The sequence below is a fragment of the Pteronotus mesoamericanus genome, unplaced genomic scaffold (assembly GCF_021234165.1).
Source record: "Pteronotus mesoamericanus isolate MK-2021 breed Mesoamerican mustached bat unplaced genomic scaffold, CSHL_Meso_final contig_246, whole genome shotgun sequence".
NCBI lineage: Eukaryota > Metazoa > Chordata > Mammalia > Chiroptera > Mormoopidae > Pteronotus > Pteronotus mesoamericanus.
In genome coordinates, this window is record NW_026555104.1 from 2,425,226 (window position 1) to 2,442,348 (window position 17,123).

Here is a 17,123-nt window from a genome sequence, read left to right on the forward strand (position 1 = left end):
AGGCGCCATCTGCCGCTGCTGTGGGCAGCCCTTTGGATTCAGCAGCCCGTCTCGGTACCCAGCCCTGCTCTAAGGTCTTCCCTTAACCTGTCCAGACCACGACGCACCTTCAAAACAGGTGTTTGCTGTGGACAAAATCCTTTGAAATGCAGCCTCCCATTCAAGGTCAAAGTTGGTAGAGATTCATCTGACTCCATCTGCTACTTAAAAAAATAGAACTGTTTTGTAACATGGTTTTTAAAAAAGTCATCAAGACTTAAAATATGTTCATGCTTCAGCATATCTGAGAAAAGCAATTGTGATGTGTGGATTTTTGAATCAACACAAGGATAAAGAAAGGCCTGAGTTTTGGAAATAAAGCATTTAATCAAAAGGAAGGTATTTTATTGGACTGTGAGCACAATTTTGAAGGACAGGAAAAATACTTGAAGCATGTATAGAGCCAGTTCTTGGTATAAGAGAATGTGATAGTCTCATTTCTGAAGTAGAAAAACATTTTTGATGGCATTGTAGAAACCCCAGCAGATGCGATGAATCCTTATGACTCAGAATCTAGCAGAAGTTTAGTCAAAAGAAACACTTCTCTCCTAAACACAGAGAGCAGGAAGACATTTTCAGCACCACCAAAGTAGTATTTCATCACTTCTGGCAATGAACTTGTTGGTTTGATGTCAGAGTACAGGAGAAAGCTCTAAAAACTTATTCAAAAGCATCAAAGAATTCTGCAGAAAAGTTAATGACAAGGAGCAATGGAATCGTGTCTCCCCAGCAGTCTACCCCTCGGTGGATTTCTAGAGTATGCATGCACACTGTATCCTCAGTAACTATTTTCTAAAGGTGACCTTAAGTTTGAACACAGTCCCAAGGCCCTTGGAGCAATGAGCAAAGTTGTCATCTTCTGTTTAATGCCATTGGACTCATATTTTAAGAAAACTCATCCAACCCAGCCCGTGGAGAAAAGCTTTCAAAAAGGAACATTTATGATCTCCTGTTTAATTTGACTCATTTTTCTGAGATCGAAGTTCAGATACCAAGTGGCCAAATTAGGTCTAGAACCCAAATTTTTGGCTTCAAAGCCCATATTCTTTCCCCTATTGCTTATTCTCTCCCGTCCCTTCATAATGCATTAGGCATAGTAATTTAATTATGTGGTGCTACGAGCCAAACTTTTTGTCACCATGGTCCCACTTGGGCCAATGTCCATTTACTTGCTTCTTCCATATTTCATGTGTCTTATGATCTAGAAAGGCCACAAGGTCTCGCCCTTAGTGGCCCTGGGAACAGTGTCTGTTTGGAAACATGGTATAAGGCACCAAAGCTTCATCTCATAAACCGCCCGAGAGGACATTTTGTAGGAGAACCACACTTGCCAGAGTCCCAAAGAGCGTCATGTGCAAGACTCTGCTCTTGGGCAAGAGCGTGAGAATGGAGTGGCAATTGCGAGAGAGGTGTCATGGCATGGCTTCCAAGTGCTGTCTGGTCCCCGTCCAGGCCTGGGCCCTTGGTTGTCTCTCTTTCATTCTCTTCTGGGCAGTGGGAAAGGGTCTGGGAAGAAGCTGCTGCCTTCCAACCTCAGAAACTGCTAGAGCTGAACAAGGAAATTCTTCCTTTTGGGGATTCCATTTCCTTCCCATGGTTTGCAAGATTAGAGTGGCCATCGAGAGAGGTCTTCCCCACCCTTGAGGCTACCGGGTCGTCATTCCTACGTGACCCCCGGCAGTGGCGTCTGGGAAGCAGAGAACGCACTGGTTGTGCAAGCCCTTGATCAGCATCTCGCAGGTCCTTTGTAAGTCCAGGAATCCTCTGACAAAATCCCAGGTTGCAGATAAGCACAATAGCTATACTTGGGCAACGGGAGGGAAAAGTGTGAAGCAACCAGACAGACCATTGATGTCCAGCCAGATAACCTCACATGGCACATGATTAAATCTGGATGCCTTCAGAACGACTCAGATCACATAAGGATTTGGCTGTCTCGTTGCTGACGCCTCTGGTTTTTCTATTGAAGATGATGAAAGCGCGGCTGAGGGATGTGAAAGGAATGTCGCTGGTTCTGAGATGTCACTCGAGAAGGACAGAAGCAGTGCCTCCTGGTTTCTAAGCTGGAGTCACTACAGATTCAAAATGTTATATCCCAATTTTTGCTTGAAATAAAATGCACCAAAACCGCGTCACGTGCAAATCATACCTTGGGGCCGGCACCTCTAGACCCTTCACAAGTCATGAGGAAGTGCGTTACCTCCTAATAAGCCTGGAGCCGCTGTCTCTTCTGTAGTTTGCACATAGGTTACAAACGGGGTGCAGACAATTCCTTGAGAGAGCGTGACCTTAGTCATTGGCTGCATTTACTCCTGAACAATAGGAAACACGCCAACTTTGAACCAAAAGCCTTCCTGTATGGAAATGATCTGGTTTCTGAGGGCAGACCACTTGCACAGTCGTTTCTCCCTGAATCCTCACAATCATACTGTGAGGTAGTTGGAGCTCATCAGCTCTTCCTTACAGATGAAAAATGAGGCTGAGAGGTTATATCTCAAGGAGGGACAGTCCTGGTGGTGGACCAAGAACTCAAACCCAGGTGGGTCTGATAAAGACCTTCCACTAACCCCGTGAGTATGGACAGTGGTCCTTACCCTGGCTGCACATTAAGTCATCTGAGAAGCTGCCCACCCGACACCAATTAAATAAAAGACCCAGGGCTGGGGCCTACAAATGCGTTCAGAGCCCCAAGAGTATTTGAACACACATCTGGGGCAAGAACCACTGCTAGAGGACCTTCCAACCCGACCTGAGATTGACAAGAACCCCGACGTAAAGAATGAAGAACCCCCCAGGGCGGAGGGATCCCACATTGCATGTGCCCGCCCTGGCCACCAGATGAAGGCCGCCTCCCCCTTGGTGGCAACCTCTCTCCTGAGTGACTTAAGAGTTGTGGTGACTCCTCAGTAATAAAGTGATCCTTGTCCTTACGGAGTTGGCCAGTGCTAGCAGAAGAGAGGAGAGGCTAAGAGTCAGCTACCCTCCAGCCCACCCACTAGGAGATTGAATCCCCACTGTCTTGTTCCTACAGAAAAGAGGAGACACCACCCACCAACGCCGCTGAAGACCGGGTTTGAGGAGTTTCGCCCCAAGAGACCACACAATGACAACATCCCAAGCTGTGTTTCTGTGGAAGGTAGAGGAGGGAGGTTTGCAGAGAGAAGAAAAGCAAAGCTGGAGGCGTCTTGGGATGGATGGGTGAGGGCAGCCACGCTGAACTTCATGAAGGAGAATTTGCCCAAGTTCACAAAACGAGAAAATTGCAGAGCTGGGCCTGGTCTGACCTGAAGCCATGATCTTGAGGCTTCATCTGGTCAATTGAATTAGTGCACAACTGAAATGCCTTTTCCTTTCATTTGTTAAAAACAAAATGAAATTAACACACCACTGTTCTTATGAGCAGGCTGACAGACACTGGAAGTACAGAGCCGGCACGGGCTCTGGAGGGCAGCTCAGGGGGGATAGGATTCTCTGATGGAGCGGACGTGGGAGGGGACGTGGGTGTGAGGGAGAAAATGCAGGATGGCTCCACCGTGCCTGGCTTGAGCAACCCAAAGCATGTTGTTGCCCTTCAATGAGACAGGAAGGCTGCTGGTGGTGCCAGCAGAAGGAGACAGTCAGGACCTCAGTTTCGATCATGCTCATTCTGAGATGCCTGGTCAGCTTTTCCTCACACCCACCACGTGTGTGACATGCCCAGCACAGCACAGGAAGAATTCAGTAAGTAATTGGTACTGTTTGATTATCCTCAGCACTACCTGCTACTTCACCTTGAATCCTGCGGAGATTAGGACTTTAGAAAAGGTCATATTCCACTGACTCCCTCATCATTCTCGCCTCAGTGGTTGGCTATTTCTCCTCCTGAATGTGCATCAGAGAAGGTTGCGGGCTCCCTTCCCAGGCGATCTCAGGCCCAGGAGAAGCAGCACCGGATCACCTGGAAATGTTTGTACGTCAGGGCCCTGTGTGAGAGGGAAGCTGACTCAGGCTAAGGTCACGCTGCAGCTTTGAGCTTCCGTCCAGGGCCCCAGGCAGAAATGTAAGCAAGGGCCCCTTTGTTCTCTCTGAACCAAAACACATTCACGTTCTTCACAGAGCTGGAGCTCCTGACCACAGAAAGGGATCTGGGTCCTGTGGCCGGGCCCTCATCCTTTTGAAGAGGAAGAAGCTGGGACCAAATTATGGGAGAAGATTTAAGTAATATGACATAGGCAGTTGGCAGTGGACCTAGGATTAGATGTAAAGTTTTTAATGCCCACAATTTTTCTTATTCTTTCTTGGCAAAGGAGGATGTTTATTGTATTAAAGATTAGGGGTAAAGACCATCAAGATTATGTTGAGTTCCGATTCTAGTAATGACAGAGCAGCTTGTACTGAATCAACCCTCTGGAAAATGTTAAACACTTGACAAAATAATTCAGAATATATATATTTGGAGGCACTGGAGAGTGGCCAGAAGCAGGCACAAACCCTCCAGGGCACCCCACCTTCCATAGCGGGGAACTATACCGGGAGCCAGCCGCACTTCTGCCTCATTTCCCCCGAGGGCAATCTCCAGTCCTGTGACCTGGGAGGCTGGAGCTCAAGCAGAAGCCACAGCCTGACTGCTCTGAGGATCAGAAGACTGACTTGGGGCTGCCAGAGTGGCTAAAAGCTGAGGGTGAAACCTAGGAAAAGAGATCGCTGCAGTTGGAGAGCCTCAAAATCTGCATGTAAACTGCTCTCAAGTTCTTGGCTGACCCCTGAACCCTCAATGTGGGGGGGGGGGGGAAACACTGAGGAGCTGCAGAAAGCAAGAGAGGGAAAGTTGAAAGAGCACAGCAAACATGTCAGTGCTACGACCACAGAGAAATCGAGTTTGGAGTTTGAGCCCTGTCTGCTTGTGGGGCGAAAACACTATAATCTTCAAAGGAAGATAAAATCCATTCATTATGGCATTTGAAACACAATGATTAGTATATAATAAAAAAAGAAAGAAAATGAATACTGAATATGAAAGGAAACAAAATCTTATCTCAGTCAAAGGAGAAAACAATCAAAAGAAGCCGACCTCAGTATGACTCAGATGTTGGAATAAGCAGACAAGGACCTTAAGGCAACTTTATAAATACATTCAAGGACTTCAAGGAAAACATGGTCATAATAAATATTAAAATGGGGAATTTGAGATGAGAAATAGAATGTTAAAAAACAGAATCAAATTCTAGAACTGAAAAGTATATCTGAAATGAAAATTTTACTAGATGGGCGTGCCAGCAGATTGGAGATAGTGAAGAAAGGTCAGTAAACTTAAAAAATAGATCAACAGAAAGCATCCAATTTGAAGAAAAGCGAAACTATATTGCAAAAAATGAACAAAGCCTCTGTGATTTCTGGAGCAAAATATGTGGTCTAACATATGTGTAATTAGGATCTCAGAAGCACAGGAAAGAGAATAAGGAAGAAAAAATATTTGAAAAAATAAAGGCTGAAAATTCAGTAAATTTGGTGAAAACCATCAACTTACAGATCAAAGAAGTTCAGCAAATCCCAAGCAGAACAAATGTTATAAAGAAGACTGTACTTAGGTACATCCTAGACTGCTGAAAACCAGATGTACCGAGAAAATCATGAAAGCCACAAGAGAAAAAAAGACAGCGTGACCAGAGAACGACATTAAGAATGAATGCAAACTTCTCATCAGAAACACTGGGGGTCAGAAGACAATGGATCATCTATAAACTGCTGAAAAGATGTCAGCATCCTTTCAGATTGTTTCAGAACAGCCTTTTAACCCCTACTCCCCTCTCTGCCTCACTACTTCTGCAGCTTGGCTTGGAGAACGCTGGTTGGGGGGCGGGGCAGGGGTGCAGTTTTATGCAATTTTATCACACATGTGTCTGTTTTGTTTCATTTCAGTTTTTTCCTAATAGATATTTATTAGCATAAGACATGGTTGGTGCTGAAGAATTTATAGTCTGGTTAAAGAGACCAAGGAAATGTATAAGAAGAGTTAAAATATGCTTTAGGAAATGTTTTGTTTTATTTTATTTAGCTTTTTTATTGAGTACAATTTCATGCAGTAAAGAACACAAATTTTAAGTGTACGGCATGATTAATTTTACACATGTGTACACTTATGTAATCATCACCCAAACTAGGTTATAAAACATTTCCATCACCCCAGAAGATTCTCCTGTGCCCCCTCTCTGTTAGTGCCCATGACCAGAGCGGACCACTCATCTGACTTCTAGCACCAAAGTTAACTTTTTGCTGCTCGTTCCGCTTCACATAAATAGAATCATAGAGTATGCTTTCCTGTGCTTCATTCAGAGATGTTTTTTATTCAAGAAAACATCTGTGAGTTTCAGCTATGTTAGCATTTGTATTTGTAGCTAGTTTCCTTTTATTGCTGTGTAATATTCCATGATATAATTACCCCACAATTTATTTAGCCATTCACCTATTGATGAATATTTGAGTTGTTTCCAGTTTGGAGCTATCATGAATATGAATATGTCTGTGAATATGATTGTACATGTTTTTGGTGGACACGTGTGACATTTCCTCTCTATCTACTTCTGTATCAGAAGTAGAATTAGTGGGACATAGGACAGACATTTTAATAGATATTGATAAAGAATTTGACAAAGTGGTTGAACCAATTTACACTGCTATCAACATGTGTGAGAGTTCCCATTGCATGACATGCTTGCCGACACATGGTATTGTCAGTCTTTTTAATTTAAGTCATTCTGGTGCACGTGCAGCATTAGCTCTTGGTGGTTTCACTTTGTTTTTCCTGATGAGTGATGATGTCGCCCATGCTGTGTCCTCCCGGCCTCCAGCACGGCCTGGGGCAGAGGGCAGGCGCTCCGTGTCAGGTGGATTGAGTCAGCTCACTCCCTGTGCAGCTCTTCCTCACCCTCTGCCCTGGCTCAGCGTTGCAGGGAGGCAGGGGTCAGACTTTCTGAGGAATCAGAATGGGAAATCAAAGGGAAACACAACTATCCCCTACCTGAAGGCTCTGCCTTTGAACCAGGGACAGTATCTCTACATCTTTCTTCCAAAGGACCTACAACTGGGCATTCTCCTGAAATTCTTCACAATGTCCCTGTACAGTGAGCTCACTCAGGACTGTCCCTCTAAACTGACCACGAGAAGGAGAGTGGCTGTCCACGTTTATTATATCATCAATATGGTAGCACCCCAAGGTGAGAAGTCAGGCCACACGGCTAGTCCTCCTAAGTTTTGTGGTCCAAGTCAAGCGGCACCTGCTGCCTCCAAGAGACCAGCCCTCTGGTATTGTGGTGTTTAGGACGGTAACCTGTTGCCAGGTGGCAGATACGTGGAAAGCAGCTGCCTCTGCCTTGGGCCCTCGGTCGAAACAGCTGCTTTTCATCCCCACCTAGACGTGAATCACTTTGCAAGCTGCCAGCCTGCGCACCAGCTACATTCCTTGAAGGCCTGTGTTTTAACGGAGCCCGAGCACTGCTGGCTGGGGAACACTGTGTGTGGACTCAGCACACAGGGTGACAGAGGGGGCTTTTTTTTTTTTTTTTTTTTTTGCTGTGCTGGGCCTGGGAGTCTGTGTGCATTTCTGCTTCCACACAGCTTCTCCAAGGAGGCTTTGACTCTCTAAGAAGGATGCTACCCACTGAGCTATTCAGAGTAAGTAAATGAGAAAATGGGTTAATAAAGTGCATGCTAGAGAAAAAGAAAATAAGATTAGGAGGCTGGTGTTTGGGCTGAGAGTGCTTTTCTGGGCTCCAGGAAAAATAGAACAAGATGATTTTTTTTTTTTTTTTTTTTGGCCCAAAGAACATCATGCCCAGAATACCACCGCTAATCCAATTTTCCTATTTTAACAAGTATTTTATCAACACCCTTTCAAAAGTTCAGTTCTCATACTGATTAGTTACTAGTTACACTTTATAGATACATTTTCAATGTCTTGGACAGAACTTGACTATATAATGCCTATTTGCCCTGACACAAAAGTAGTGGGATATGTTTGATATCATTTTTCTACCATAACCACAATTTGGGGGGGTCACTTTTAATGGCCCAAGAACCTGTGAGTTCATGAAGAGTTGTTTAGGGGGTGTGGACGTGCAAAGTCAGCAGCCAGCACTGGGGGCCCGGCCCACCCCGCCGGATCAGAGGCAGCCTTGCTGGTGAGCAGGCAGTGGCAACTTTTCTCCTGAACCAGGCAAGGGGGAGGGAAGCTAAGAACTGAGGTTTTTGTTGGTTAAGACTCCCAAACTTTCAACCTGAAAAGGTTTTTGAAGAGTTTCAAGCATGTTTTTGCAAGACGTCAGAAAAGAAGAAAGGTTAAATATAAAAATGGAAGTTTGGCAGGCAGTATTCCCTGAACTCGACGCATTGCTTGTGGTATTTTGAAAAAAAGAAAAGAATTTTGCTTTGAAAATGTCATACTCCAAAGAGGTTTTTTGTAAGTTATTTCTAGGGGAGTTGACTCCTATTTAGTTGAATAGATGATCTGACTGTTCCTTTAAAGAGATTTCAAACTGTTCCAAACAGTCTCTTTTTTGTTTTTTGAACAACAGAAGACCTACCCTACAGAACATTCCAGTAAAACAGGGTAAGAGGGAAGACATTTCCATTTCAGTGGAGAAATAATAATTACAAAAACGTTAAGATCGTGGCCCATGCCTGATAATCTCAAAAGATACGGAAACATACACCTTTCATTTGGTCCCAGAAACCCCTCCCAGATGTGAGCCAACCAATCGGTGACCACTGGGGCTTCGGGGAAGAGTTGCCTCTGTGCCCTCAACACACTGTTCCAGAAAAAGACTGCCTGTCTTTCTTGGTCCACCTCAGAGGGCCCAATTTCCTCCTTTCCTTGGGGAGGGGCTCAGAGAAGAGCGGGCGGGCTGTCAGGGAGCACTGGCCGTGGGCCTCAGGGCTCAGCAGGTCTAACCGGGAGCCTGCAGGCAGGTAAAGGGAGGGGGCAGGCTTTGATAGGGAAGGCCACCCTGTGTGTGAAGGGCCACAGGACAGATGAGGACAGACAGTGAGAAAAACGTGTCACCACTCTCGAGCAGCCCTGCCTTGACACAGAGTGATAGCAGTTCCCTTCTTTCTCACACGGATCATGATGCTCAGAATATTTTTGCTGAGACTTCGGAGATGATTTAGCCTGACCTCCTCACTTTATTGAAGAAGAAGCTAAGAGACAGAGAATGTAAATGGCTTGGCCAAGGTCACAGGGGTAGCCAGAGACAAGAATGACTGAGCTGGTCAAACGGCCCTGACACAAGGTGGGCACTGGAACGGGTGTGTCTCCGGGAGTGCCTCCCCCCTACTCTACAGTAGGAGGGCTTCAGCCTTAGCATAGTGCCCAGCACGCAGTAGGTGCTCACTGAGTGTTGGCGGAAACAGGTGGGCATCCTCAGCGTCCATCCACTCCTCCCAAAGCCAAGGTGAAGGCGAGTGAAATGAATAGGTTCCAGCAAAGATCACTGACAAGGGAATCCCGTTTTCCCATTGGTTTCTATTGCAAGACCAGAGCTGCTTTCTCCCGGTGGTCAGGGGAAGCTCTCTGGTTAGCTCACTTTATTAGAGCCTATATCAAGGCCAGCGTTTTGAACCCCTCTTGGCCCACCCCATTTTCCCTGTGCCAGCATCAAAGATTCTGGCCTAGTCGGTCATTTTATACGTCCGTGATAGGTCATGGAGCCCAGGCAAGATACCCGGGCAGATGGAGGCAGATTTGTCACGACGGCCGCTGGGCGGGCAGAGCGGCAGCACAGGCTCAGGCTCCACCGCGAAGGAGTGTCTGTGGTACCTCTGGGTGTGGCATGGCCAGCAGTTTGAGAACTTGGTAGCAGGTGGCTCTTCCTAAGTTAAGAACATCACCTTCATCTCCTCTTGCTGATTCTAGGGTCAAGGGTCCCCCAACTCTGAGCTTCCGTCTCCTCTTCGTAGCCCCTTGGGCTAGTTGCGGGCACTAACAGAATCGGGTCGCATTTCCATGCTTTACCAGTAGGTGCCCCTGTTTAACTCATGACGGACTTCAACTTGTACCTGTCATTTGTCACTTCCTCTCGATAGAACTAACTAATGTTACATTTAGACAATGCATTAGATTATCCTTTTTTAAAAATAAAGGCCACTGCAGTTCTCATTCGCGCAGCAGCGAGTCTGCAGCGGTCAGTGACAGCAGCCACACCCACGTGGTGGTGCCCGCCACGTTCCTGGCAGCACGCTGGGACCTGAGGACCCACAGGGAAACGCAGCTCCTACTCAGAAGGAGCCTACGGCCTTGCGGCTCGATGGAATGCATTCACTCCTACCTGTTTTTCTGCACACAGAACAATTATTGGAAAATTAATAATGAGTGTACAGAGCTCCTGCTACAATGTCCTAGAGACACTCTACCAGCTCTCATAACCATGACAGGTCTCAGAGCCGGGATTCCTCCCCCATCTTACAGGTTAGGAAACTGAGGCATAGAGAGGTTGGATAACTTGTCCTGGAAATCTTGTCCTCAGCCAACATGTGGAAAAGTGAGGTGCAGACTCCAGCTAAATAATAGACACAACAGTGCAAAGCCAGCACGTGAGGTGGTGGGTATGACTCACCATAGGATCGGTGGGGCTTGAGTTCATTCTTTACTCCCACAAAAGTAAAAAGCCCCCTGGAACGCCCCCTCCTCCCTCCCTGTTGCATGCGGCTCAGGCACCCTGCCTGCCCTCCAGTGGGTGACAGGGGCCTGCGGGAGGGAACTGACCTGGGCTACTTCTGCGCTGAGGTCAGCACCCGGTGGGAGCTTATTAAAAAGCATGTCCCTGGCTCTGGGCCCTCTCCTGCTCCAACAAAGCCACCTTTAATAGAGCCTGTTCCTGACACCTACTCTCATCACACACGAAGCCTTTCTCTCTGAAAGCTTGACATGAAAGGAAGGCCTTTTACTCAGTTCCTGAAGTAAGACTCTGCGGCCTGCAGCCTCTTTTGGAGAATCTGGGTTTAGCTTCACTTGGTAATGAACACCCATTTTCTCTTGTTGCAGATGCATCTGTCACATTAAAAAAAAGAAAAAAGAAAAAAGAAAGCAAGTTGTAAATGGGAAACATTAGCATACCCCAAAGGGAAATATGGATAAAGGATATTGCAGAACCAAGCCAATCCCTGACCCCTGGTCCCCCTAAGCATCTGGGGTCACCATGCTGAACTCCCAGGGCCGCTGTGCCCCCCCGAGCCCCTCCCCACACTCCTCACTGCCCAGCCCTGTCCAGCAAGTAGAAGGACCAATCAGAAACCAGCAGTAGACTCTCTCAAAACTAATAATTGAAATACACTTTATACCTTATCTTCCTTTTGTGAAGCGAGAACTCTAAAAGAAACATTTTCAAAAGTATTTTAGAGCAACCCAAGGCACTTTAAGGCTCTTTAAAAATAAAATTAAAAAATCCAGACCCTGCCTAAGTTCCCCTCCTCAATCCCCCCGCTGTAAACGTCTCCCAGCATCTTACTTTCCAACGTGCAAAGATTAGAAAACCACTACAACATGGAAAGTCCTGGAATGAGGAGGAGAGATTACGCTTATTCCTAACATGGCCAGTTTAGGTTGCTGTGCTTTTTAAATCTTTCCTTTCTTGACAGTCAAACTGTTTGAGCAGTTGTAGGTTCTGGCAAAAATGCAAATGAAACCCTCAGATTCAAGTAGAAGTTCCTCCAGGGTCTGCACAAATCATATTATAAAGCAGCTTTTATGTATCTAGAATAATTACACTTGATTTGGAGAAGTTTGTTTTCTGTTCAGCTAACTTTAGCATCGATGCTAATTGGGAGCAGATGTGTCCTAGACTGGGCAGCATCTTTTTTGCTCACATATAAATATCTGTGTTTACATGCATGTCCTTCGTCAGAGACAATCACCACCTAGGACTCCACCACCCCTTACACTAGCTCAAGAGACCCCAGATTTTGGTGACTTCTCACTGGCGGGGCCGGGGTCACCTGGGAAGTCACTGCTGAAGCCCACATCCTGCACCCTCATCTCAAAAGCAGAAAGGCCCAAGCCCTGTGGCTCCTTTTGAGTGACGTGCCCACATTTGTGATCCCTCCGGTTCCTTTAAACCCAAGAAATAGAAGAGTGACCTAGAAGAAATGAGGGCCGAGGTTTTAAAGGATTTCACTCTCCGAAAAGTTCAGGCCCTGGGAGAGAAGAGCCCTAGGCCTGGAGACAAAGTATGAGAAACATTTTTATCTTTTCACGCAAACCACTCGACTCTTCAAAACCTGCTGCCTTTTTTCCCAGAGTGCTAGCCGAAGCGTGCGTACGAGTAAGATAGAAGATATAAAAACCCAGGGTGAGGCGCTTTGAAATCAAAACCTAAGACAGGTTCGATCGAATCTAATCATAAGCATAAATGTTGGGGTCTCAATGAGGCCTGTCCTTCCCGGCTCTGGCAGGAGGGCCTGGCTCAAGGGGTTTTCAGGAACACAGGAAAGTAGGGCCACCGCCTCCTGTCTGGACAGGCTGGAGCAGGGGTGGGACGGGCCGAGGGGGCACCCACCGCCCCCCTTAAACTCTGCACCACGAAGCGTGGGTTCCAGCAGTCCAGGTGTGGCCATCTCGCAGGCAGGCAGGCAGGCAGGCAGGCAGTGGGCAGACCTGTGTACCTGGGCTCCCCGGTACCGGGCCCATCCCTCAGCCACGTGACGCAGGGCGGCAGGCGCCCCGGCTCTGCTGGAGACACTGCCAGGGCCCCGCAGATGGAGCGGGGAGCTCTCCAGATGTTTCTTACAATAAAACCAGTTTTTATTTTATTATTTCTGTTTTTAATGAGAAGAGGGAGAGTTGTAACAACCCTCAGTCGGCAGTGTGTGTGCATGTGCGCATCAGGCAGAGAGAGGTGTGGGCTGCGCGGTGGAGGGTGGGCGCTGCAGATGTCACATTTCAAACCGGGTGGGACACTCCTTGGCCCAGCGCGACTGCGGAGCTGCGGGGCCGGTCTCTTCCCCTCAGCGTTCTCATCTCGTTTGTGTAGACAAGCGTTCCAAATGGGATTAAATGGAAAGGAGACGTGAAACACACATCTGTAGCGTTACTTAGCACTGCACCCTCTCGTCCTCTCCTCTCCTCCCTCTTTCCCTTCCTCTCCCTCTCTCTCTCTCCCCCTCCCCCTCCTCTTCTCTCCAGAGAAAGACAGGCAGTAGAATGATCCAGAAAGACCTGCAGCCTCTAGGAGCCCAGAAAGACTTTTTGGAGGGGGCCGGGGGAAGCTAGAAGAGTTGTGCCGTTTTCTCTTTCCTGTGATGAGGCTCCATGTGAGCCTGACTGTCCCCTTTGGCGGGAGAAGATGAGTGAAAAGTCTCCCGCGATCTCCATCCAGCAGCCTCTTCCGGGGACAGACCTTTTTAACAAGCCACTTCCTGGCACATGAATAGTTGGTCCCTTCCCCCTTGAACAGTGTCGTGCCCCCTGTCAGACATCAAAGCCCTAGTTAAACCCATTCTTTAATTGTCTTTTTGCTCCGTTACTTTCTCTCCACTTTGGCGAGCGCTACCCTTCTCTGCTCGCCCTAGGTGACCCCTCTCTCTGTATTTTCCAGAGGATTTCAAGGTGCTCCCTAGGTTGCTGTTACCAGGGTCTCCCCTTTTCCTTTTCCTCCCTCTTCGAGCTGGGGACACAGTCCCTTCCCTGCCCCATCCCCCACCCTTCTGAGCAAGCCTACAGTTAAAGGGTATTCACACCTTTTCCCCTCCCAGCTCCTCTATTCTTATGAAGTTTCCATTGATTATTGTCCTGAAATTCCTTGGTCCAGTCATAGATAAAAGGATAATGACTTCAAAGGGAAGAGTTAAGAGTTTAACCCCAAGCTAAGAGAGTGGACAACTAGATAATTGAGGGTAATAACCCATCACAGACTTGCTTTCAAAGGATCGCCAAGCTGGACTCTCAGGTGGCTTTAATTTTATTAACATTTGTAGTCGCTGACTTGAGAAGACAGTCTGGAGTCATTAGAAGCTTCAAAGCTCCAGGTAACACTGTGCCCGGCCGGCAACCTGACATCAATTTGGGCCTGAGCGCCCCCCCTCACAGGATGGCAGCGATTGCTGGTAACCCCGAACTTCACAGCCAAACCACGGACCCCAGAAACTGGGGGGAGGGGTGGGCATGAAGATCAAAGGTCCTGCTTGGCCTCACCTCTTCACAGGGCGATCAAGAATTCAAATCAAATGAGGACTCATAAAAGGCCCAAAGGTTTTGGAAGGTAGGTAGGAAAGCCTTCCTCTTCCGCTGTCCTGGGGCAGGCTTTACAGAGACCGGGGACCCTGGTTTCCTCCTTGGAGCCCAAATCTACTCTGTGCTGGTCTGGTGGGGTGGGCCGTGGGAGCGAGGATGGCTTGAACCCTCGGGGAAGTCTGCAGGTGGGGTGGGCTCCCCGCTGAGCCTCCTAACTTCCCCTCCCAGCCACCCCTTCCAGCCTCTCAACCTTCCTGGCATCCCCTGAGAGGCTCCCAGCATCTCTCGGTCAGAATGAGGACTGGATACCAGGCCAACATCTATTTTATGAATAAGAAAATAGGGTTTCAAAAAGGTGAGGCGGCCTGCCCCGAAATCACCAGCTAATTAGTAGTAGCAGGACAAAGAGCAGAGGCCGAGCTCCAACTTCCACAGCTAACCGCTCAGGAGCGGAGGGGACCCAGGGAAATTAAAGTGGAAAATCACCGGAGGGCCACTCAACACTGAGCATAGACTCTTGCAAGATCCACTGCTCACATCTCCCCAAAGCCCAGGGGCCTTCCTGCTCTGCACACCTGCATGTGGCCTTCAGCCAGTCCCACAGGCAGGAGCATCCTCCTCTTGGTCGCTCGGCCCTTTTGGACCGCCCCCCCCCCCGCCCCCCAATTTATTGCGCTGATTGCTGCCTCCTGTCTCCATGGTCGGCGGGCAGAGGGGAGCTGCCTAGCCTTCCAGGTCACTGCAATTGGGAGGCCTTCCCTGGGCGTGGCTTCAGCCTGTCCTTTTGGCCGTTAGAAGTTTAACAAAAGGCCTTTGAAATGGATGACACTTGAACAGCTGCCCGGGCTCTGCAGACAGCGGCACGGCTCTTCAACGGCTGCTTTCCTGGATGTCCTGTTAGGAGACTGGGGCTGGGGGAGGTTCCCTTCACCCCTGCCAGCGTGCTTCAGCCCTCTCAACCCCTCTCCTCCCAGGCTTCTACAGAGAGCCACCGGAGTCCCCCAAGAACCCCAAAATTCTCCCTAAGCCACCAGGGCCCGCATCACGCTGGCCGCCTACTACGTGTTCACATGGTCACCAGCAGCCCGAGAAGACCGCCCGATGTGGTCCTGTCCACCTGCAGTCCTCACTCTGGTCCTTGCAAAGACCTCCCCTCCAGAAGTATAAGTGACAGCTACCCTAGCGAAAGGGTTTGCAACATCTCAAGCTGCAGCCTAACTCCCTGGTGGAACTGCATTGTTGAGCTGCATGCAGGTGGAAGAATCCAGGGACGGCAGAGAGAGCGGGGAGCCCTCCCGGCACCTCTGAAGTCACACCCCTTGTGCAGCCCCTACGCAACCAGGACCCTGGTTTTGGCACCTCTTCACACCATCATCTAGCCAGTGTGCCCACAGGTGAGCCTCCTTGATCACACAGAGGGCCAGGCGCCCTCTGAATTATCCCGGTGAGGGCTACTTGGTCAAGCCTTTGCATTTGTTTTGTTCTTAGAAAATTCTGATGACTTTTCAGTACAGCCTGATAGGGGGAAATGATAGATAGGATTTGTTTCAGAATCCTATCCAAAATCTTTTAAAAATCATGTATACTTTAAATATTATACACTGCACCCCAAATACTCCTGTAGAAGAAACTTGGAGGTAACTGGAAACATCCTTAACACTCCCCGTCTCTCCCACCCCTGGAGCCGCCCCTTCTGCATTCCCTTACCCAGGACCCTCGGCAGCCAAGATGTGCCCTGGGCCAGGGTCACAGACCCTTGGCTCTGGGACAGAACAAGTCCATATGTGCAACTGGATGCTGGGAATGTGAGTATCGCCAACCTTTGATTTTTATGATGTTGTAACCCAGATGTCTTAGTTTAGACACATGTGCAGTGTATTGGACGAAGCCCAAACTTTGAAGTCAGACAGACATGTGTCCAAGTTCAGATTCTGCCATTTATTGACCAGCTTCGTTTGGGCAAGTCCCATAGCCTGTCAGGTCCATGGTTTCTCCAGTGGTGTGTGATGAAATACAGTAACTTGTTAGTCAGGCATCGAGGCCACCTACCCGTGCCGGGCACCTGTTTTTTGTGAACTTATAGGAAGGTCAAGGTGAGGAAATCTCTTCCTTCCCCTTAAAGAGTTTACGGCCCAGAGCTGTGGGTAGGGGCTCCCTCGGTGTCCAAAATAATGGGAACTCAGGTGGAGACACAGGAGTCCTGGGAGGGCCTGGGCACCGGGGAACAAGTCACAGGCTCTACGCCACTCCCTCTCACACCTGCCTCAGGGCCCCGGGTTGCCCTGGCGAGGTGGCGCGCAAACCCTGGTGGAGAACCTCTTCAAGGTTACACCTGCAGGTGTTCTCGGGGAGTGCAGAGGTTACAGGCATTGTTTTGATTTTTTCTTGCAACCTTGATGGTCCAAGACAAGTAGGCTTTGCAAATGGGCCTGGGGCAGAGATGCTCATGTTTTAGGGAGAGTCTTCCTGCTAGTGGGCCCACCAGGGAAAGGGAGGGGCTGCCAAGGGGAAGGGAGCGGCAGTGCTGATTTGCCAAGGGAAGGACAATGGCTTCCCTGCTGTATTATAAAGAAGGGGAGGTTAACTTTGGGGCTAAATGGCTCTGGAGCACCATGCAATGCTGGCCTGGCCCTGGAGTGTCGGGGGACAGGACTCAGGGCTGACCTGTGGCTGGCTGAGCATGTCTGGCTGGACGGGAAGGGAGGGCGGGGAGCTAGCTGGCTCTGGGCCGTGTTAAAGGCTTAGCAAAGTCTCATTGGCTGGCTTTGATCTCTATCCTCTGGTCTGAAGAGGTAACTCAGATCCTCAGTGATTAATTGCATTTTGGTGGAGATCACATGCCTTAGTCGATCTGTGGCTTGTAGGGACAGACCAAGGTCTCTGT

General features: G+C 48.5%; 1 protein-coding gene across 1 annotated transcript in view; it reads left to right on the plus strand.

The window, feature by feature from the left end:
- The first annotated feature begins 15,555 nt into the window (after positions 1-15,555).
- Positions 15,556-17,123, plus strand: part of AXIN2 (axin 2) — a 51,084-nt gene continuing 49,516 nt past the window's right edge. The window contains exon 1 of the mRNA XM_054573075.1: positions 15,556-15,633. The gene's annotated coding sequence lies outside the window, so the exon portion shown is untranslated. The remainder of the gene's footprint in view (positions 15,634-17,123) is intronic.